Source organism: Macaca thibetana, chromosome 5 (assembly GCF_024542745.1).
Source record: "Macaca thibetana thibetana isolate TM-01 chromosome 5, ASM2454274v1, whole genome shotgun sequence".
In the NCBI taxonomy this organism is placed as follows: Eukaryota; Metazoa; Chordata; class Mammalia; order Primates; family Cercopithecidae; genus Macaca; species Macaca thibetana.
The window spans coordinates 89,242,266-89,264,753 of NC_065582.1; the positions used below are offsets into that span (position 1 = coordinate 89,242,266).

The 22,488-nt window shown below is 39.2% G+C and overlaps 1 long non-coding RNA gene across 1 annotated transcript in view; it reads left to right on the forward strand.

Moving 5' to 3' along the window:
• LOC126955219 (uncharacterized) overlaps positions 1 to 15,378 on the forward strand; it is a 30,421-nt gene extending 15,043 nt beyond the window's left edge. Inside the window, exons 2-3 of the long non-coding RNA XR_007725845.1 lie at positions 10,163 to 10,329; positions 15,050 to 15,378. This is a non-coding gene — a long non-coding RNA (uncharacterized LOC126955219). The remainder of the gene's footprint in view (positions 1 to 10,162; positions 10,330 to 15,049) is intronic.
• Positions 15,379 to 22,488: the final 7,110 nt, after the last annotated feature.

Genomic DNA, 22,488 nt, shown 5'->3' on the forward strand with positions numbered 1-22,488 from the left:
ATACTATGTTGAATAGGAGTGGTGAGATAGGGCATCCCTGTCTTGTGCCCGTTTTCAAAAGGAATGCTTCCAGCTTTTGCCCATTCCATATGTTATTGGCTGTGGGTTTGTTCTAAATAACTCTTATTATTTTGAGATATGTTCCATCAGTACCTAGTTTATTGAGAGTTTTTAGCAGGAAGGGGTGTTGAATTTTCTCGAAGGCCTTTTCTGCATCTATTGAGATAATCATGTGGTTTTTGTCATTGGTTCTGTTTATGTGATGGATTACCTTTATTGATTTTCTTATGTTGAATCAGCCTTACATCCCAGGGATGAAGCTGACTTGATTGTGGTGGATAAGCTTTTTGATGTACTACTGGATTCGGTTTGCCAATATTTTATTGAGGATTTTTGCATTATGTTGATCAGGGATATTGGCCTGAAATTTTCTTTTCAGACAAAGAAAATTTTTCTGAAATTTTCTGAAACCAACAAAGATCAAAAAAGACAAAGGAGGGCATTACCTAATGGCAAAGGAAACAATGCAACAAGAAGAGCTAACTATCCTAAATATATGTTCACCCAATACAGGAGCACCCAGATTCTCTGTCTCCTGCCAGGTTTTGGTATCAAGATGATGTCTGGTCTCATTAAATGAGTTAGGGAGGAGTTCCTCTTTTTCTATTATTTGGAATAGTTTCAGAAAGAATGGTACCAGCTCCTCTTTGTACCTCTGGTAGAATTTGGCTGTGAATCTGTATGGTCCTGGACTTTTTTTGGTTGGTAGGCTATTAATTACTGCCTCAATTTCAGAACTTGTTATTGGTCTATTCAGGGATTTGACTTCTTCCAAGTTTAGCCTTGGGAGGGTGGATGTGTCCAGGAATTTATCCATTTCTTCTAGATTTTCTAGTTTATTTGTGTAGAGGTGTTTATAGTATCCTCTTATGGTAGTTAGCATTTCTGTGGGATCGGTGGTGATCTCCCCTTTATCATTTTTTATTGTATTTATTTGATTCTTCTCTCTTTTCTTCTTTATTAGTCTGACTAGCATTCGATTTTGTTAATGTTTTCAAAAAATGAGCTCCTGGATTCATTGATTTTTTGAAGGGTGTTTTTGTGTCTCTATCTCCTTAAGTTCTGCTCTGATCCCAGTTATTTCTTTTCATCTGCTAGCTTTTGAATTTGTTTGCTCTTGCTTCTCCAGTTCTTTTAATTGTGATGTTAGGAGGTCGATTTTAGATCTTTCCTGCTTTCTCCCATGGGCATTAAGTGCTATAAATTTCCCTCTAGACGCTGCTTTAGCTGTGTTCCAGAAATTCTAGTACATTGTGTCTTTGTTCTCATTGGGTTCAAATAACTTATTTATTTCTGCCTTAATTTCATTATTTACCCAGTAGTCATACAGGGAGCAAGTTGTTCAGTTTCCATGTAGTTGTGAAATTTTGAGTGAGTTTCTTAATCTTGAGTTCTAATTTGATTGCACTTTGGTCGGAGAGACTGTTTGTTATGATTCCATTCTTTTGCATTTGCTGAGGAGTGTTTTACTTCCAATTATGTGGTCAATTTTAGAATAAGTGCTATGTGGTGCTGAAAATAATGTATATTCTATTGATTTAGGGTGGAGAGTTCTGTAGATGTCTATTAGGTCTGCTTGGTCCAGAGCTGAGTTCAAGTCCTGAATATTCTTGTTAATTTTCTGTCTCATTGATCTGTCTAATATTGACAGTGGGGTCTCCCACTATTTTTGTGTGGGAGTCTAAGTCTCTTTGTAGGTCTCTAAGATCTTTCTTTATGAATCTGGGTGCTCCTGTATTGGGTGAACATATATTTAGGATAGTTAGCTCTTCTTGTTGCATTGTTCCCTTTGCCATTATGTAATGTCCTTCTTTGTCTTCTTTGATCTTTGTTGGTTTAAAGTCTGTTTTGTCAAAGACTAGGATTGCAACCCCTGCTTTTCTTTGCTTTCCATTTGCTTGGTAAATCCTTCTCCATGCCTTTATTTTGAGCCTGTGTGTGTCCTTGCACATGAGATGCATCTCCTGAATACAGCACACCAATGGGTCTTGACAATTTATCCAATTTTCCAGTCTGTGCCTTTAATTGGGGCATTTAGCTTGTTTACATTTAAGGTTAATATTGCTCTGTGTGAATTTGATCCTGTCTTTATGATGCTAGCTGGTTATTTTGTCCATTAGTTGATACAGTTTCTTCATAGCATTGATAGTCTTTACATTTTGGGTTGTTTTTGCCACGGCTGGTACTGATTTTTCCTTTCCATATTTGGTGCTTCCTTTGGGAGCTCTTGTAAGACAAGGCTGGTGATGACATAATCCCTCCGCATGTGCTTGCCTTTAAAGGATTTTATTTCTTCTTAACTTGTGAAGCTTAGTTTGGCTGAATATGAAATTCTGGGTTGAAAATTCTTCTTTTTAAGTATGTTAAATTCTTCTCTTCTGGCTTGTAGGATTTCTGCAGAGAGATCTGCTGTTAGTCTGATGGGCTTCCTTTTGTGGGTAACCCGACCTTTCTCTCAGGCTACCCTTAACATTTTTTTCTTCATTTCTACTTTGGTGAATCTGACAATTATGTGTCTTGGGGTTACTATTCTTGAGGAGTATCTTTGTTGTGTTCTCTGCATTTCCTGAATTTGAATGTTGGCCTGTCTTGCTATGTTGGGGAAGCTCTCCAGCGTAATATCCTGAAGATTATTTTCCAACTTAGTTCCATTCTCCCCGTCACTTTCAGGTACACCTATCAAACAGAGGTTTGGTCTTTTCCCATAGTTCCATATTTCTTGGAGGCTTTGTTAATTCCTTTTCATTTTTTTTCCTCGAATCTTGCATTTTCATGCTTTATTTCATTAAGTTGATCTTCAATCTCCGATATCCTTTCTTCCACTTGAATCGATTTTGCTATTGATACTTGTGTGTGCTTCATGAAGTTCTCGTGCTGTGTTTTTCACCTCCATCAGGTCATTTATGTTCTTCTCTAAACTGGTTATACTACTTAGCAATTCCTCTAATCTTTTATCAAGGTTCTTAGCTTCCTTGCACTGGGTTAGAACATGAACATGCTCCTTTAGCTCGGAGGAGTTTGTTATTACCCACCTTCTGAAGCCTACTTCTGTCAATTCGTCAAACTCATTCTCCATCCAGTCTTGTTCCCTTGCTGGCAAGAGTTGTGATCCTTTGAAGGAGAAGAGGCATTCTGGTTTTTGGAATTTTCTGCCTTTTTGCACTGTTTTTTGCTCATTTTCGTGGATTTATCTATCTTTGGTCTTTGCTGTTGGTGACCTTCGGATGGAGTTTTTGCGTGGTTGTCGTTTTTGTTGATGTTGATGCTATTGCTTTCTGTTTTAGTTTTCCTTCTAACAGTGAGGCTCCTCTGCTGCAGGTCTGCTGGAGTTTGCTGGGGTTCCACTCCAGACCCTGTTTGCCTGGGTATCACCAGCGGAGGCTGCAGAACAGCAAAGGTTGCTGCCTGTTCCTTCCTCTGGAAGCTTCATCCCAGAGGGGCACCCACAAGATGCCAGCTGGAACTCTCCTGTATGAAGTGTCTTTCAACTCCTGATGGGAGGTGTCTCCCAGTTAGGAGGCACAGAGATCAGGGAACCACTTGAGGAGGCAGTATTTCCCTTAGTAGAGTTCCAGCACTGTGCTGGGAGATCCTCTGCTCTCTTCAGAGCTGGCAGGCAGGAATGTTTAAGTCTGCTGAAGCTGTGCCCACAGCCACCCCTTCCCCCAGGTGCTCTGTCCCAGGGAGATGAGAATTTTATCTATAAGCCCTTGACTGGACCTGCTACCTTTCCTTCAGAAATGCCCTGCCCAGAGAGGAGGAATCTAGAGAGGCAGCCTGGCTACAGCAGCTTGGCACACTGAGGTGGGCTCTGCCCAGTCCGAACTTCCTGGCAGCTTTGTTTACATTGTGAGGGGAAAACTGCCTACTCAAGCCTCAGTAATGGTGGACACCCCTCCCCCCACCAAGCTCAGATATTCCAGGTCGACTTCAGGCTGCCGTGCTGGCAGTGAGAATTTCAAGCCAGTGGATCTTAGCTTGCTGGGTTCCATGGGGGTGGGATTCACTGAACTAGACTACTTAGCTCCCTGGCTTCAACCCCCTTTCCATAGGAGTGAACGATTCTCTCTTGCTGGCATTCCAGGCACCACTGGGTTATCAAAAAGAAAACAAAACAAAACTCCTTCAGCTGGCTCAATGTGTGCCCAAACGGCCGCCCAGTTTTGTGCTTGATTCCCAGGGTCCTGGTGGTGTAGGCACCTGAGGGAATCTCCTGGTCTGTGGGTTGCAAAGACCATGAGAACACATAGTATCTGGGCCAGATAGCTCCATCCTTTATGGCACAGTCCCTCCCTCCCTTGGCTAGGGGAGGGAGTTCCTTGACCCCTTGTGCTTCCCTGCTGAGATAAAGCTCCCCACTGCTTCTGGTTGCCCTCCATGGTCTGCACTCACTGTCTAACCAGCCCTAATGAGATGAACCAGGTACCTCAGTTGGAAATGCAGAAATCACCCACCTTCTGCTTTGGTCTCACTGGGAGCTGCAGACCAGAGCTGTTTCTATTCAGTCATCTTACCCAAGGCTATGATAATGAGAGGTGAAGCCAGCTGGGCTTCTGGGTTGGGTGGGGACTTGGAGAAATTTTCTGTCTAGCTAGAGGACTGTAAATGCACCAATCAGTGCTCTGTGTCTAGCTAAAGGATTGTAAATGCAACAATCAGCACTCTGTAAAAATGCACCAATCAGCACTCTGTGTCTAGCTAAAGTATTGTAAACACACCAATCAGCACTCTGTAAAATGGACCAATTATCTCTCTGTAAAATGGACCAATCAGCAGGATGTGGGCAGGGCCAAATGAGGGAATAAAAGCTGGCCACCCAAGCCAGCAGCAGCAACCAGCTTGGGTCCCCTTCCATGCTGTGGAAGCTTTGTTCTTTCACTCTTCACAATAAATCTTGGGGCTGCTCACTCTTTGGGTCTGTACCACCTTTAAGAGCTGTAACACTCACCGTGAGGATCTGCGGCTTCATTCCTGAAGTCAGCGAGACCACGAACCCACCAGAAGGAAGAAACTTTGGACACATCTGAACATCTGAAGGAACAAACTCCGGACACACCATCTTTAAGAGCTATAACACTCACCGTGAGGGTCCACGGCTTCATTCTTGAAGTCAGCAAGACCAAGAACCCACCTGAAGGAATAAATTCTGGACACAATATCTATCTTATTGAGTGTCTCAAAATATTATTAAGACAAAGTGTTATGTGCATTCAGAGTACGCTAAATAGCTTCCAGTCAGGGGAAGCTAGTGAAGTCTTCAGGAGGTGGAGGCTGTGAGGCAGCCAGAAATGAACGGCAGAAAAAAAAAAAAAAAAAACCAGCATAAGCTTGGGGAAGCAATGAAGAGACACAGAGGCAAATAGACATGAGGAATAGTTAAGAAGCAGCAGTGTGTCCAGTTTGATGGGATCAAGCCTGCTCAAGAACAGGGATTGCAGTTACATAAGGAATGGTGTCTTGGGGAAAGTTTCTGAAGATCCAGAAATGTCAAAATTCAAAGTTTGGATTTTTTCTTTAAGCTGATGCTTTTTAACATTTATCTCTCTTCTTTCTTTTCCCTTCATTCCCTTTCCTTCTTTTTCTGAATTTTTTCAAATATCAAAGCAGAGCCCTTCATATTAAATATTACATGGTTGACTAGAATTGAAAATAGGTGAAATCAAAGATGCTTCATCAAAATGTGTGCTGCATGGAGGAAACCTTAAACTTTCCACATGATCCTTTCCTTGAGATGGCTCCTGAGGGTTCCTCCTAGGGCACTTTAAAATCTAGATTAAAACTGCAACTCTAAGTAATTGGGAGTCAAAGAATTTTTCAACTGAGAAGGCAAGCCTTTTCCCAGTAAGCTTTGAGAACATTATTTTGCCTCTCTGGGGTTCATTTTCTCCCTTGTAACAGGGAGATAATAATATCTTCCCGAAAGCTTGTAACAATGAGAAACAAAGTATGTGGCATAGTGCCTGGTCTATAGGTGTTCAGATAAATGTAATTGCAAAGTTAATGATTATGATTATGATAATGGAAACAGAAGGCATTGCCAGACACCAAGTTTCAAATTCCCAATCTTATTACCAGATCTCTATTGGGATAGAATTCCTGGCTTACTCCAACACCAGGGGGAGAAGATCCCAGAAACTCAGTAGGCCTCGTGAAGAGTTTCCACGTGTCTATGTGTGTACCTCTGGCTGTTCCCGGATATCTAGGAAATGAATCTCTTTGAGGTTTTCCTGAGTCTGAACAAGAACCGAGCTTGACTGATCCTCTGTGGTGGCACTGATTGCCCTGGCATGCCTCCACTCAGAAGTGCTACTCTGGTATGAACCTGGTGCACCAAAGACAAAACAATGAACTCTCTTCTCTCCACATTCAGCATGGCATAACCCTAAGTATTTCCTACTCTAGAGGAATCACTGCAGTAGATTTCTCCACTCCAACTCTGGAACTCTGAGTAAAGCAGCTGGTTACACTCTTTTCCCTTTAGACTCCCCATGTGTCATTTTATAAATAAAATACATCTGACTCATTTCATGGCTATGACATATTTTCTGTGAATAGTCATCGTTTATGGAAAGGTAAATTCATTTACTGTTTATTTATTCATTGATGCAACAAACAAGTATTGAATGCTCAGTGTGTGCCAGCACTGGTTTGAGTAGGCACTAAAAATACATTGACAGACCAGCCTGCAAACTAAACATCACAAAAACGCTAGTGATATGTTTATATTTGTGTGTCTGTGTGTGTGTGGATAGATAGATAGATGTACACACACACTCAAAGGAAAAGTCAAAGTCAACTTCTAAATGTGTTTGTGTCTTTCCAGGCTGACTTATGTGGCATTGCCAACACCATCTGCTCTAGAGCAGAAAGACTACTTAATAGGCAAAAGCAGCTGCCAGCTTAGGCTCAATGTACTCTTTTAGTTCCCTCCAGGATGACCTGGTGTGACCACCCTTTCTAGGTAAAGAGGATTCTAACTCCATTTGGCAATAAATCCTCAACCTGATCAAAGAGAGATCATGTCAACCTGGCTGACTTTAAGTCACAGGAGGGTGGCATTATTATGACTTAATACTACCAAGCAAAGCCAGTGTATTGATCACTCAGAAGGGTGAATCGAGGTAAGTTTGGTTTGGGATTTGACTGTTATCAATGTTTCTATACCACTGATATGAGGAAAAATAATATTTCTGAAGAACTAACACATATTAATTTTTCCCTGATATTTTGAGACATTGTAAAATGTGGTGGTTAATCCCTAGAAAGTGGGTACAGGGAGGGGTGAAGGTAGAAGTCATCTGGGGAAGAAATGAGAATGAAATTTGAGGTCAAGGTGTTCTCCTCTTGCAAAATGATGACTTGAAATAAAAATTAATTTTGCTATAGAAAAAAAAAAAACCTTTAAAATCTCTTTCTTAGAGACTTGATATTGTCAGATGAGAGTTGCAGTTACCTCAGATACTTTACAGGGATTTGGCCTGAAATGAAAGTATCCCAATGCCAGCTGCTCTATAGTAGGCAACTTTGGCAAATTGCTTAATAATGACAGCAAATATTGCAAGGTTATTGTAAGAAATGTCAAAAATGTAAATTGCATAAAGAGAAAACAGACTCATTTATAATATTGACATCCATTTCCTATTCTCTCTTCATTCAAAAATAATATAATTAAAATTATCCACATATGGCTTTTAGTCTACTGTGTTTTGACATTGTATAAGTAATATTTTATGAAAGTATATTTTATTAAAGTGTTAATGTTAATATTTTATTAAAATATTAATATTAATGTTAACAATTATTTTACTGTTAAAATGGCCATACTGCCCAAAGCAATCTACAGATTAAATGCTATTCCTACCAAACTACCAACATTACTTTTCGAAGATTAGAAAAGACTATTGCAAAATTCATATGGAACTAAACAAAGCCTGAATACCCAAAGCATCTCTAAGCAAATGGAACAAAGCTGGAGGGATCACATTACCTGACTTTGAACTATAAGCCTATAGTAATCAAAACAGCATGGTACTGGTACAAAAACAGATACATAGAACAATGGAACTTAACAGAGAACCCGGAAATAAATCTGCACAACTACAGCCATCTCATCTTCAACAAAGTCTACAAAAATAAGCAATGGAGAAAGGACTCTCTATTCAGTAAGCAATACTGGGATAGCTGGCTAGTCATTGGCAGAAGAAGAAAACTGGACTTCTACTTTTCACCATATACAAAAATTAACTCAAGATAGATTAAAAATGTAAATGTAAGATCTCAAACTATAAAAGTCCTAGAAGAAAACCTAGGCAATATCATTCTGGAAATTGGGCGTGCCAAAGAATTTACGACTAAGTCTTCAAAAGCAATTGCAAGAAAAGCAAAAATTGACAGGTGGGACCTAAATAAACTGAAGCGCTTCTGTACAGGGAAAGAAACTATTAACAGAGTAAACAGACAACCTACAGAATAGGAGAAAACATTCACAATCTATGCATCTGACAAAAGTCTAAGATACAGAATCTTTAAGGACTTAATTCAACAAGCAAAAAACAACAACAACAAAACCATTAAAAAGTAGGCAAAGAACATGAACCCGACACTTCTCGAAAGAAGACATACAAGCAGCCAACGTATGAAAAAATGCTCAACATCGCTAATCATCAAGGAAAGCAAAATCACATTGAGATACCATCTCACACAGGTCAAAGTGGCTGTTATTAAAGAGTCAAAAAATAACAGATGTTGGTGAGGCTGTGGAGAAAAGGAATGCCTATTCACTGTTGTTGGGAATGTTAGTTAGTTTAGCCACTGTGGAAAGCAGTTCAGATATTTCTCAAAAAACTTAAAACAGAACTACCATTCGACCTAGCAATCCCATTACTGAGTATATATCCAAAAGAAAGTAGGTGGTTCTACCAAAAAGACACACTCGTATGTTCATTGCAACACTATTCACAATAGCAAAGACATGGAATCAATCTAGAGGCCCGTCAAGAGGGGATTGGATAAAGTGTGATACACATACACCATAGAATATTAGGCAGCCATACAAAAGAATGAAATCATGTGCTTTGCCATAACATGGATGCAGCTGGAGGCTATTTTCGGAAGCAAATTAACACAGGAACAGAAAACCAAATACTGAATGCTCTCACTTATAAGTGGGAGCTAAACATCCGGTACTCATGAACATAAAAATAGCAACAACAGACACTGGGGACTACTAGAGCAGGAGGGAGGGAAAGGGGGAAGGGTTGAAAAATTATTGGTTACTATATTACCTGTATGATGAAGTCATTTTACCCCAAATCTGAGCATCACTCAAAATACCCATGTAATCTATATCCCTTGAATCTAATAAAAGCTAAAAAATTTAGAAAATTAATATTTTAATGTTTTAATGTCATTAAAGCATGTAGATAAGAAAATTATTTCTTTTATTATAAAACTAACCTATGTTAATTGCAGAAAATTTAGAAAATAAAGTTTAAAAAATAAAATTTTAAAAAGATAACTAATCATTGTTAATATAATTAGCTCTGAAGTATAGGCAAATGTCTTACCTCTAAAAGCTTCCTAATATTTACCTTTAAAATGGACATAATGATAGTAATTTCCTTATAAGACTGTTACATTTCATGTTAATGTAAAATGTTTTTCACAGTTCCTTGTATATCATAAGCACATATTTATAATTTTATACCAGTTTTAAGCAAAGCAACATTAACCTATATGAATTGTTCTGTAAATTTAATCTGCTTTTTTAAAAATATGAACAATATATCAGGATCATTTTTCCATGTTAGTAAACATAAATCTGCAGTATAATTTGAGTAACTATGTAGTATTTCTTTTTATGACTGTGCCATACTTAGGAGACAATTAGACTGCAAACATAATTCTTAATGGTTGTATAATATTTCATCATAAATATGTACTTGGATTTATTTAACACTTTGTGTCATCTGTTATGATTCAGCTGACTGGGGAAAATGAGGCCATCTTAACAGTAATAAAATGTATTTCTCTGAGACTCTTCCAACTTTCTTCTGCTGAACTTTAGCTTATCTTTAAGGACTCTTTCTCTCTTTTCCAACAGTCCCCAAGGGATTCACCCATCCCTTCAATCCACAAATAAGGAGCACATGCCATGTACCGGACAGTGCAATAGGGACGCAATAATGAGAAAAAAAGGATGCAGCTGCTGTTCTCTTGGCATTTCCAGTCTTAAAGGGAAAACCAAACCTTAACCAAATAATCTCCCAGGTAATCAAACACCGAGTATGTTATGCACTACAAAGACAAAATAGAATGCCATTAGAACAATGGCAAAGGGCCAAATACAGACTGGGGCTCAGGTAAGGTCTCTAAGGATTTAGATGATTGAGATGAGATCTGAAGTGTGGAGAGGCTCCCTCGGTCTGGGGAATGGTTCAGGATAAAGAGGGTTGCTTCTGGCAAGAGGAACAGCAAGAGCAAAAGCTCCCTAGCAGGAGGAATAGTGGTTGCTTGAAGCCTCTAGGGTCTAGGTGAATGCATATGAGGAACAACATGCAAAGTCAAGCTGGCAGGTACCACCCGTGTGTTTGAAAATGTAGGCTTTATTGTTATTCAAGCATGGTTGGGCCAACAGATCAGGAGATCACTGTCATTAAAAATTTAGTTTGTTATACTCACACATCCCCAGAGGAGAAGAGCCTGCCACACCACACCAAGGCTGAGTTAGGGGTTGGGTTGGGGGCTGGGACATGGAGAAACACCAGAGTCAGTCAGGAGGCAGAGAGATTTAGTGAGAAATGTGGGAAATAATCTTTATGGTGGTTTTCATGGGAAGGAACAGAACAGACAGGGTATGCAGATTTAGGATTGGCTAGTTTGAATAAATTTCAGCAGGCTCTAGGGCAGTCCCTAGTTTTCTGGTGCCAGGCCCTGGGGTGATTAGGAAAGGGGTATAGTGGCCCTGAGTGTGAGAGCCTTAGGGAGGAGGTGGTGGGGGTATGGAACCTTAACTGGTTAGTGTACATATAAAAGACACTCATAGGCTAGTTTTTAACTATCTCTGGGAATTAGCTAGCCCTAGGTGGGACAGGCTTTTCAAAGTCAGCAAGGTTGGAAAATGTTAATGCCCTTTTCATGGAACTCCGCAATTCTACCTCTATGGATGGAAGCTGGGAAGCATGACTATTCTTATCCCATTAAGAACTGTGCTCCAGTTGGCTGTTTCAGTTTGGGAGACTCCATTAAGCTCACTCAGTCTACCCCAAATCGGTAAGCATGGTACCAAATAAAGGAAAAGAAATTAATCAAGGGAATAATGAGCCCTTGTAATGGCTCAACACCTGCTACACCAGAAGAGACTGGTTTTTGAAAACTCTGATTCCATCTTACTTGACACCTTTGCAGAGGTGCTATAAACTAGGAGAGATCAGTTAAAGGTAATGACAATGTTGGGAAATATTTCCTGATATTACTAAAGTTCTGTTCTGTGAATTGTTCCCTGAGAAATTAAACACCTTCTCATTGAGCCTGAGAACTAGCCCTGAATTTCATGAAAGATTGAAAAGCTCATCACCAGCAGGTCTATTTCTGCTCTCAAGAGAAACTGCTAATCCTCAGAGGCCAGCCCCTTCCCCACCCCTCAGAATAGCTATTGTAGCTCCCAGATGGTCAGAAGTTTTTTTTTTTTTTAAGTTTTATCATTCTATATTATTTTAATGGTTTTGTTCCATTATGACCTTGTTCAATTATAAAATAAAATATGGGCTATCTAACTAAATAAGCTTTAGTAAATGCATAGAATTGTACACTGTGATATAGCTTAAAAGTGAGTGTAGAAGGGTGATATCAGCAAGATGGTAGAGGAGAAATTTTCAGCACTTGTTCCTTCACAGAAACACCAATTTGAACAACCATCCATGCATGAAAACATCTTCATAAGAGCTAAGGAATCCATATGAGATATTACAGCACTTGGGTGGAGCATAGAAATAAAGAAAAGACACCCTAAAGAAGGTAGAAAGAACAGTTTCACCTTATCTGCATCCCTCCTCCACACAGTATGGAGAAAGATACCCTCCACCTGGGGGAAGAAGAGTGAAGTGAGCACCTGACTTCAACATCAACTCTAGTTAACCCTGGCACCAGGTCCACTCCAATGGACCCAAGTGCCAAGCCCATCTCCATGGACTCAGGTGCCAGGCCTGCCCCAGCACCAGACCAGCCCCAGTGGACTCATACTTAAGTCATGCTCCAGCACCAGGTCAGCTCCTACGGAAACAAATTTCAGGCTCACCTTTGTGGACCCAGTCTCCAGGCTTGTCCCTGAAGACACAGACTCCAGGCCAATACTTATGGACCCAGTCATGAGCCCTGCCCCATTGAACTCAGGTTCCAGGCATACCCCTGCAGACCCTGGTGTGAGGTCAGTTCACCTAAGTACTCCAACAGGAAGCACACACATGGACCCCACTAGATGGTCCACTCAAAATTTCTAGGCAAGGTGACTGGAGAATAGCTTTCTCTGTTGAAGATAGTTTGTAAATATTGAAAGAGGTATCTATTTCTTAAATGTGTAGACACCAATACAAAGACACAAGGATCATTAATAATCAGGGAAGCACACCACCACCAAAGGAACAAATTAAAACAAAGAAACCAAACCTAAAAAAATGAAAACGCATGAACTGTCTGACGAAGCACTCAAAATAATTGTCTTAAACAAGCTCCACCTAGCTACAAGAGAACACAGACAATGAAATAAAATCAGAAAAATAATACATGAACAAGATAAGTTTAAGAGACAGAAACCATAAACCATAAATACCAATGAGAAATTCTGGAGCTGAAGAACACAATGACTGAACTAAAAACCTCCATGGCATGCTTTAACAGTAGGCTCAGTCAAGCAGAAGGAAGAATCAGTGAGCTCAAAAATACATCACTAGAAATTATGAGAAACAAAAAGAAAAAAATGAAAAAGAGTGCATAAATCCTACAGAAGTTATAGTACACCATTGAGCAAACCAATATATGCATTATGAAAGTTTCAGAAGGAGCAAAGAAAAAAGGGACAAAGAAAAAGGGAGCAAAGAAAAAGGGAGCCAAACTCAAAGAATTAAAGAACCTCAGATAAATAAAGAGATGGTCACTGGGACACATTACAATCAAATTCTCAAAAGTTAACTACAAAGGGAGAATTTTGAAAGCATTAAGAGGAAAGTGACTGGTCACAAGTAAGGAACTCTCATAAAACCATCAGTGGACTTCTCAGAAGAAACCTTGCAGACCAGGAGAAAGTGTAATGCTATATTCAGAGTGCTGAAATATAAAAAAAACCTCTGTCACAAGGATACCATATTTAAGAGAGCTATCTTTCAGAAATAGACAGAGAGTCATAGACAAACAAAAGCAGAGACAGTTCATTACTGCTAGACCTGCCTTACAAGAAACACTAAAGGGAGTTTGTCAAGTTGAAACAAAAGGATGCTAACTAACAATATGAAAACATAAAACTCACTGTAAAGATGAGAATATAGTCAAATTCAGAATACTTTAATAATGTAACAATGGTATATAAATTACTTTGACCTCTAGTATGAAATATAAAACTATTAAAAATAACCATAATTACAATAATTGGTTAATGGATGGATAATATAAAAAGGTGTAAATGGTGATGTCAAAAACACAGAATGTGGGAGGAGGAGAAATTAAGCATAGAGTTTTTGTATGTGATCGGAATTAAGTTGTTATCAGTTAAGTTGTTATCAGCTTAAAACAGGCTGTCCTAACTATGAGATGATTTATGTAGGCTTGATGGTAATGACACAAAAAAATGTCTAGTAGGTATACAAAAGATAAAGGAATAAGCATAACACTGCAAAATCATCAAATCAGAAAGAAAGATATCAAAAGAAGAAGAAGAAAGGAACTATAAAATCATCAGAAAACAATTAACAAAAGACAATAGTAAATTCTTACCTCTCAATAATTATTTTAAATGTAAACAGATTAAAATATCTAATTAAAAGACATAGGGCCAGGCACTGTGGCTCATGCCTGTAATCCTAGCACTTTGGGAGGCCAAGGTGGGCGGATCACCTGAGGTCAGGAGCTCAAGACCAGCCTGGTCAACGTGGTGAAACCCCAACTCCACTAAAAATACAAAAATTAGCCAGATGTGGTGATGGGTGCCTGTAATCCCAGCTACTCAGGAGGCTGAGGCAGGAAAATCGCTTGAACCCTGGAGGTGGAGGTTGCAGTAAGTTAAGATAATGCCACGGCACTCCAGCCTGGGTGAGAGAGCAAGACTCCGTCTCAAAGAAAAAAAAGAAAGAAAAAAAAAAGACATAGAGTGGCTGAGTGGATAAAAACAAAATTCAAATATATGCTCCTTAAAAGAGACTCAATTTAGTCCTAAGTACACACATAGGCTGAAAGTGCAGGGATGGAAAAAATATTTCATAAAAATGTTAACTAAAACAAAGCAGGGGTGGCTATACTTATATCAGACAAAATAGACTTTAAGTCAAAAACTATCACAAGAAACAAAGAAGGTCATTATATAATGATAAAGGTGTCAATTTATCAAGAATATGTAACAATTATAAATATATATTCACTCAACATTGGAGGACCTAAATATATAAAGCAAATATAAACAGAATTGAAGAGAGAGTAGACAGCAATACCATATGAACCAGTAATCTCACTTCTGAGTCTATATCTAAAATATCTAAAGGAAATGAAATCAGTATTCTTTTATTATTATTGTTACTGAGACAGGATTTTGCTCTGTTGCCCAGACTGAAGTGCAGTGGCATGATCATGGCTCACTGCAGCCTCCACCTCCTGGGCTCAGGTGATCCTCCTGCATCAGCCTCCTGAATAGCTGGGATTACAGGTACCTAACACCATGCTGGGCTAATTTTTATATTTCTTTTTGCTGTTTTTGTTTGTTTGTTTGTTTGTTTGTTTGTTTTTGTAGAGACAAGTTCTCACTATGGTACAGAGGCTGGACTCCTGAACTCAAGCAATTTGCCTGCCTTGGCCTCACAAAGTGCTGAGATAACGGTCATGAGCCACAGTTTCCGGTCCTGAAATAAACATCTTGAAGAGATACCTACACTCTCATGTTCATTGTAGTATTATTCACAATAGCCAAGATATGAAATAAACTTAAGTGTCCATCAAATGATGAATGAATAAAGAAAACATGGCATGTATATACAATGAAATATTATTGAGCCTTAAAAAGGAAGGAAATTGCAACAATATGGATGAACTTGGAGAACACTATGCTAAATGAAACAGGATAGGCACATAAAGACAAATATTGCATGATTTCATATGTAGAACCTAAAAACGTCAAACTCATAAAAGCAGAAAGTAGAATGGTGGTTGCTACAGGTAGGGAGAAGTAGGAGAAATGAGATGTTGCTCAAAGAGTACAAAGCTTTGGCTATATAGGATAATAAGCTCTGGAGATCGAATACATAGCACGGTGACTATAGTTAGTAATACTGTATTGCACACTTTAAATTTCCTTTTTTGTTTTTTGTTTTTTGTTTTTATTTTGAGATGGAATGTCGCTCTGTTGCCCAGGCTGGAGTGTAGTGGCATGATCTCGGCTCACTACAAGCTCTGCCTCCTGGGTTCACACCATTCTCCTGCCTCTGCCTCCTGAGTAGCTGGGACTACAGGACACCACCACCACACCCAGCTAATTTTTTGGCATAATTCAAATTTTCTAAGAGAATAGATCTTAAATATTCTCAGCACCAGAAAAAAAGCTAATTATGTGAGGTGATACATATGTTAAGTAGCTTGATTGTGGTAACAATTTCACAGTGTATGTATATATCAAAATATCACATTGTATACTTCAATATACACGATTTCTATTTGTCAATTGTACTTTAATAAGACGGGGGCGGGGAAGAAGACCCCCAAAAATGAGACGCATAAAATAAGTTGAAGAACAGTACATAAAATGTAATTTCAATTGTGTTATTAAAAAGAAAAGATATTTTAGTATTCATGAAACATATCTGGACTGAGAAAATGGCTGCCATAGGGAAGAGGTGTGAGGAGGTCAGGAGAGTGATAAGATACAGGAGATGTTTTTTTATTCAGAGGTTTTGAAAACATTGTTTGCTTTTCCACATGGGATTCTCCAGGTGACAGGATGCCATTTAGGAGGCTCATGCCTTGTATGTAATTTAAAACATTAAGCTCTTTATTTGTTTACTAAAGGTTGTACTTTAATTATAGGTCAGAAAGACTCCTAATGAAATAAATTAGTCTTTCACAAAACTGTTTTATATGCCTTTCACTTTTCAGAATGGCTATACCTTCCACCAAAGAATATAGTGAATCTTTCAAGTAACTAATATATATTTCTCTTGTTTGATCAATGCCCACCTACTTGGCACGTTGTTATTGACTCGTAGCAACACTGATTTTGCGGTAAACAGTTACAATAGTTTCTAGGCAAAGAATGCTTTGTATGGTAGACATACACTACACCCGAAAGTGAGACAAGTCATTCAGTGGCTGATCACAGTTGAAAGCAGAATCAATAAATCTCTGTAACATTGGGCTTGCCAAACAGAGCCCTGTTGCACTACAAATATACTGACTAGTGAGAGAGAGAGCCTCCAGGTCACATCATTCACTCCACACCCCCGACTATCTTCTTCTCGTCCAACTTTTTTTTTCCATGACCATATTGCAGTCTCTGCTGAAACTTAAGAAAGACTAAAAATCAGGGACAGCTGTTGTAGTTGGAAACAACCATGTTTTCTGTGTTATAGTGGCCATTGAGCCCGACAGCTGCACATATGCAAGGCCAGTCAGTGTTCACTTTAATAGAAGTGTCTTCTCGTTTGGAAGAAAACAATGCCATCAGAACCTCAGATTATAAGCTGATACTGGGGGTTGGTTCATTTTTGCAGAAGAAATATTTTATCATTTGTTTCTTTCACACATATAAACTTAGATGATGGCACTTGCAGTTAATTTAAAGTCAAAGTGGGGAATCACATAGATATATGTATATATGTTTAAATATTTTATTTTTTCTTAAACTATAGAAGTTTATTTATTTTCTAATGTCTAATGTAGAGCCAATGATGATTTTGGTGTGAACACGGTGTTTGGAATTCTCTTGTTGCCTCTTTTATGTGAATGTCACTTTGTATTTTGTACAATTTCTTAATGTATTATGCATTATAGATTTATTTAAAGTAGAATTAATACTCCAAGATAGTTATAAAACAATCTGAGAGTAGCTTCCATTTAGATTATTACAATCTTTCCCCAAAGAATTAACTCTTTCATACATAACTCCTCAGCAACACTTCTGGTAGTTTACTGATACTAATACTTCTTAGTATTCATAGAAAAAAAATGTATTAGTTCATTTTCACACTGCTGATAATGACATACCTGAGACTGGGAAGAAAAAGAGGTTTAATTGGACTTGCAGTTCCATATGGCTGGGGAGGCCTCAGAATCATGGTGGAAGGTGAAAGGTACTTCTTACATGGTGGCAGCAAGAAAAAATGAGGAAGACGCAAAAGTGTTTTTTTTTTGTTTTGTTTTTTTGTTTGTTTTTTACATAAACCAATCAAATCTTGTGAGACTTATTCACTATCATGAGAATACCATGGAAAAGACTGGCCCTCATGATTCAGTTGCCTTCCCCAGGTCCCTCCCACAACACGTGGAAATTCTGGGAGATACATTTCAAGTTGAGATTTGGGTGGGGACACAGTCAAACCATATTAAAACAAAGTACTCTCTTTTCACTCGATTTCACTGGCTTATATAATATATAATTAAATCAATATAATTGAAATAACAAGTACAACTGGCATTTACTAGCTTGAAGACAAAGTCCAACTGATCCTTGGGCAGTAAGTGGCTCTCCTGGAGGGAGGAGGGAGGTAGGTATCTGTGGGAACAGCCCATAGGAGTGCCCCATCAGTCACCAAGTGCATCTATCAGCACATCTTACTTAACTCTGGGAGAAGGTGATGGACATGTTGGTTCAAGGAACATCTGCTGTTTATTAATTTCTTTTAGAGATTTTTAATGCGTTTTAAGCAACATGACCCTTTCTTCAGTTGAAATCTTACACAGAAAAACAGAATATCCATCAAGAGAGGAGCTGTTCTGGGGGAATTATATTCCTCATCTCTATTCCCCCATGGAGGTCCTTGAGAAACATCTATAACTGTCCCAGGCTATATGAAGCACAGTATAACAACCTATGACAGAGTCCAGTCCTTTTGCATTAAAGTGATATGCTGGAATCTAAAGATCTTCTGACTGGAACTCAGTTTTTCTGCTTCCTGGGCTTATACTTTTTCTGTTACATTTTCCATCTTTTACTTCCCATGTGACTTGCAGCTGCCTCTCATGGGGTCTTTTTGACATCTGATTATCTCTGAGTGGCAGCCCAGAGTCACTTACAAGTGCCCAAGTACTCACCTCCTTGGTGTCAGCCCTGATATTTGGCCTAGAGGTTAGGAAGGAAAATAGCTTGGCTCAGCATGGCCTTACTCTATATAGTTAACTGAACTTACCACTAGCGACTGACCCCTATGAATCAGGTGTATGGTGGACCAGGCATGAATTTCTTTCTTTCTCAACTTTTCTTCGAGACTGTTACTTTTCAGTAGTCTGTGGGTAAGAGGGATTTTTTTTTTTTTTTTTTTTTCTGAGACAGAGTCTCACTCTATCACCAGGCTGGAGTGCAGTGGCACAATCTATGCTCACTGCAACCTCCACTTCCTGGGTTCAGGCGATTCCCCTGCCTCATCCTCTTCAGTAGCTGGGACTACAGGCATGCACCACCACCCCCAGATAATTAGTAGAGACAGGGTTTCACCATGTTGGCCAGGAGGGTCTTGGTCTCCTGACCTTGTGATCTGCCCCCCTCGGCCTCCCAAAGTGCTGGGATTACAGGTGTGAGCCACCATGTCCAGCCAGAAATATTTTTATTGCCTTCAGATTGCTCCCAGGCGAGGTTGTATACAAGCTGGGCTTGGTCTGTAAAAGGAGATGGAAGGGTAAAAGGAAATTCTAGGCAGAGGGAGTATCAAATGCAGAGACCTTAACTTGACTTCACCAAGCATGGTATTGCAGAAGCAAAAGGTAAGAACAAAAGCCAGAATCATGAAGGGTTTTATAACTGTGCTAAGAGGGAGTGGAAAGTTATCAAAGTTAAAAGCAAGCAGGGGAATGGTATGATCAGACTGTGATTTAGATGGGTCACCTGTCAACACTGGAAAATGAATGGGGACAAGGAGAGATTGAGGCAGGGAGACCAGATAGGAAGCTGTAACAGTAACTCAGGGGAAGAGATGATAGAGACCTGAACTAAGGCAATGATAATTCAAATAAAGAGGAGGAGATAGATTCCTAGATATTAAGCATGCCTATACTTAGGACACTTTCCAATGCTAACTGACTAGAAAGCTGGATTAAAGTGCCAAAACAATCTTCGGGGACATGAAAGAGAGTGTAGATTTCACATGTAATCAAGCTTCAGTTTCAGTTTTAGGGAATATTGTAGAGCTTCTAGTTTTCCTATTGGGGTTGCCTTGTATGGCTAGATATGCTGTGCACTAACACAACTTTAGTTTTTAAAGTTTTTAATTTTTTTTGAGATGGAGTTTCACTCTTGTTGCCCAGGCTGGAAGGCAATGGCACGATCTTGGCTCACCACAAACTCTGCCTCCAGAGTTCAAGTGATTCTTCTGCCTCAGTCTCCTGAGTAGCTGGGATTATAGGCATGCGCCACCATGCCTGGCTAAGTTTGTATTTTTAGTAGAAACGGGGTTTCTCCATGTTGGTCAGGCTGGTCTCTAACTCCCGACCTCAGGTGATCCACCCGCCTCGGCCTCCCAAAGTGCTGGGATTGCAGATGTGAGCCACCATGCCCGGCCACAACTTTAAAATGTGCTATGATTATAGACCGGAATGTTTGAAGCCTCTTTGAGTTGTGCAGTGCTTCAACTCTTCTTCTTACGGTTGTGCAAACAAAATTTTCCAAAGATAGTCTACACAGCTTCTTGAGAAATGTCATGTGAGGTATATAAGCCCTAAGATCTAATGTAAGACTGAAACAGTTATTACTCCACACAGGTGCTGAGGGAGGTAAGAGGAATGCCGATGGCAACAGGCTCTCAGGTAGCTGGAGAAGGACCCCACAAGAAGGTAATATAAAGCCCTTTGTATCAAAACAGACTGAGGGAAAACTCCACTTCCATCAATGTGTCACAGCCTGGAAACCGGTCCCAGTAGGGACACTCCACCATGGTGCCCAATTCAGGGGCGCAGGATATGGACTGCAGAAGAATGTGGAAGAGTCTCTAGATTGCTAAGCTCCTCCATAGGATCTGCTCCCAAAAACCAACAGTCCTTTTTCTTTCCATTCTCTTTTTGGGAAAGGCTAAGATACATGCACCTTCCTTTGCTTCACTGTAGCCAATAAAGTTTGTAAGTCTTCTAGAAGTAGGCCCTTTGTTCACAATCCATGGTGTATCTGAAATATGTGAAGAAGTAAATGAATGTCTGTACTTGCCCATTTCTGTACACAGTAGATGTATTTCTGATAAGTTGTAGATATACTTCATAGAAACCAAATTTTACTTTTAAATAGTTTTTATCATGATGACATTATAAAACTATCTAGCAATTATAGTTTATTTAAACATTTATTAAGCATTTTAACCCAGGGTGGACGTCTGTAAGAGAGGAAAATTGCAGATGAAAGTACACACACTGTGTTGATTATAATATCAGTGCTTAACACATATATGTACCTGACACATAGTAGATGCTTGATGAATGTTCACTGACCACAAATAAATGAGTCTGTTCAACCAAGAGCTTCTACACAAGTTATCTCATCACTAACAAGTCTGTGAAGTAGGTGTTGTTATCTCTGTTTTGCTTAAAAGAAAACAGAAGCTCAAAAATGTTAATTGACAAGTCCTAGTTTCTATTCATTTTGAAGATGGAATAATTGAGTACATGAAGAATATACAAATAGTTGATAGGCACAAAAAGAGAAAAAGGAAAAGGGCAAAATACAAAAAAATCCAGGAAATTTTGACTTCTTAACTCTCCTATTTTGTTCTGCCTATTGTTATCACTTCCTTCATTTTTTAGCTAGCATTATATAACACTTATTTCTTTTTTCTCTATCTGATTTCAGATTGAAAGATTTGTTTTCCAAAATTGTTATCCTAATTTGCTGGGTTGACTTGACAAACTGATAAAATAGATATTTTCTGGAGAAGAACAAACAAGCTTCAAAAAAAATAGCAGGTGTTGAAAACGATAGATGGAAGGGGCCATGATTCACTGGGACTCTGATGTTTCCTCTGCACAAAATCTAATGCAGTTGACCCTAATGTTGGGGAAAGCTGGTTTCATAGTGTCACCTCTCCAATATACCAAAAAGTAGAGACTCTGCCCATTTGTGGTTATTCAGGTTCCCACATCTCTCCCACCTGCCTGGAGACCTCCTGGGCTAAAGTCAGCTCAAACCATCACATCCTCCCTTGGTGATCCCCATGGCTTCCACTGGAGATCATGTTACTTGGTTCCTGTCCTAAACCAGTGCTGAGCTTTGTACACTTGATGTGCTTTTTCTCTCCTATCTTTTTTTAGGTGAGGGTGAACAGAAGTCCAAGGATCAGGTGCTGGCTACAGAACAGAGAGATTTAGTTTCTGTCAGGATCAAAGGTGAACATAAACCAAAAATAAGGACAGCACCTCCACTGTTAGGGTCCTTTCAGACAATAAAACAGGATACATATTTACAATCTGCAAACACCACTCAGGAGAATTTGTAGCAAGCAATGCACTGTCTTAATTTGATTGACCCAATCCTTTTTTTGGGGCATTGGGTCTCTACAACCTCAGTTGACATTTTCCAAGAACTGCAGAAACCTCAATCTTATCTTTGGTTAAACTTCTTTCATTCAACCTGCTCTGATTCAGAGATCTTTTTATTCATACTTTTTCTAAATCATTGAGCAGGAATTGATTAAATATCAGACTTTAAAACAAAAAATAAATTTTCTGGGGGTTTTAATTGATAAAAGAATGTCCAATAAGCTAGAAATAAATACATGCATGCATGAAATTTTGGTGGAGGTGGCAATGTACTCCCCAGCAAGTAAACTGCAAATTCACAATGGTGTTTACTGAAGTGCACTATTTTTAGAAAAGGCAAGTCTAATAGAGGTTGGCTTTGAGAGCTGTTTGATCCAGCCTTTCATCGCTATGAGGTGGAGACAACTTTGGCAAGCCCTCAGCTGGGAGAAATCACCACCAGGGCTTCCACTGCACGAACCTCTGCTCTTGTGACCAAACATAGACTTGCTGCTTCAGGAAGGTTTGCAT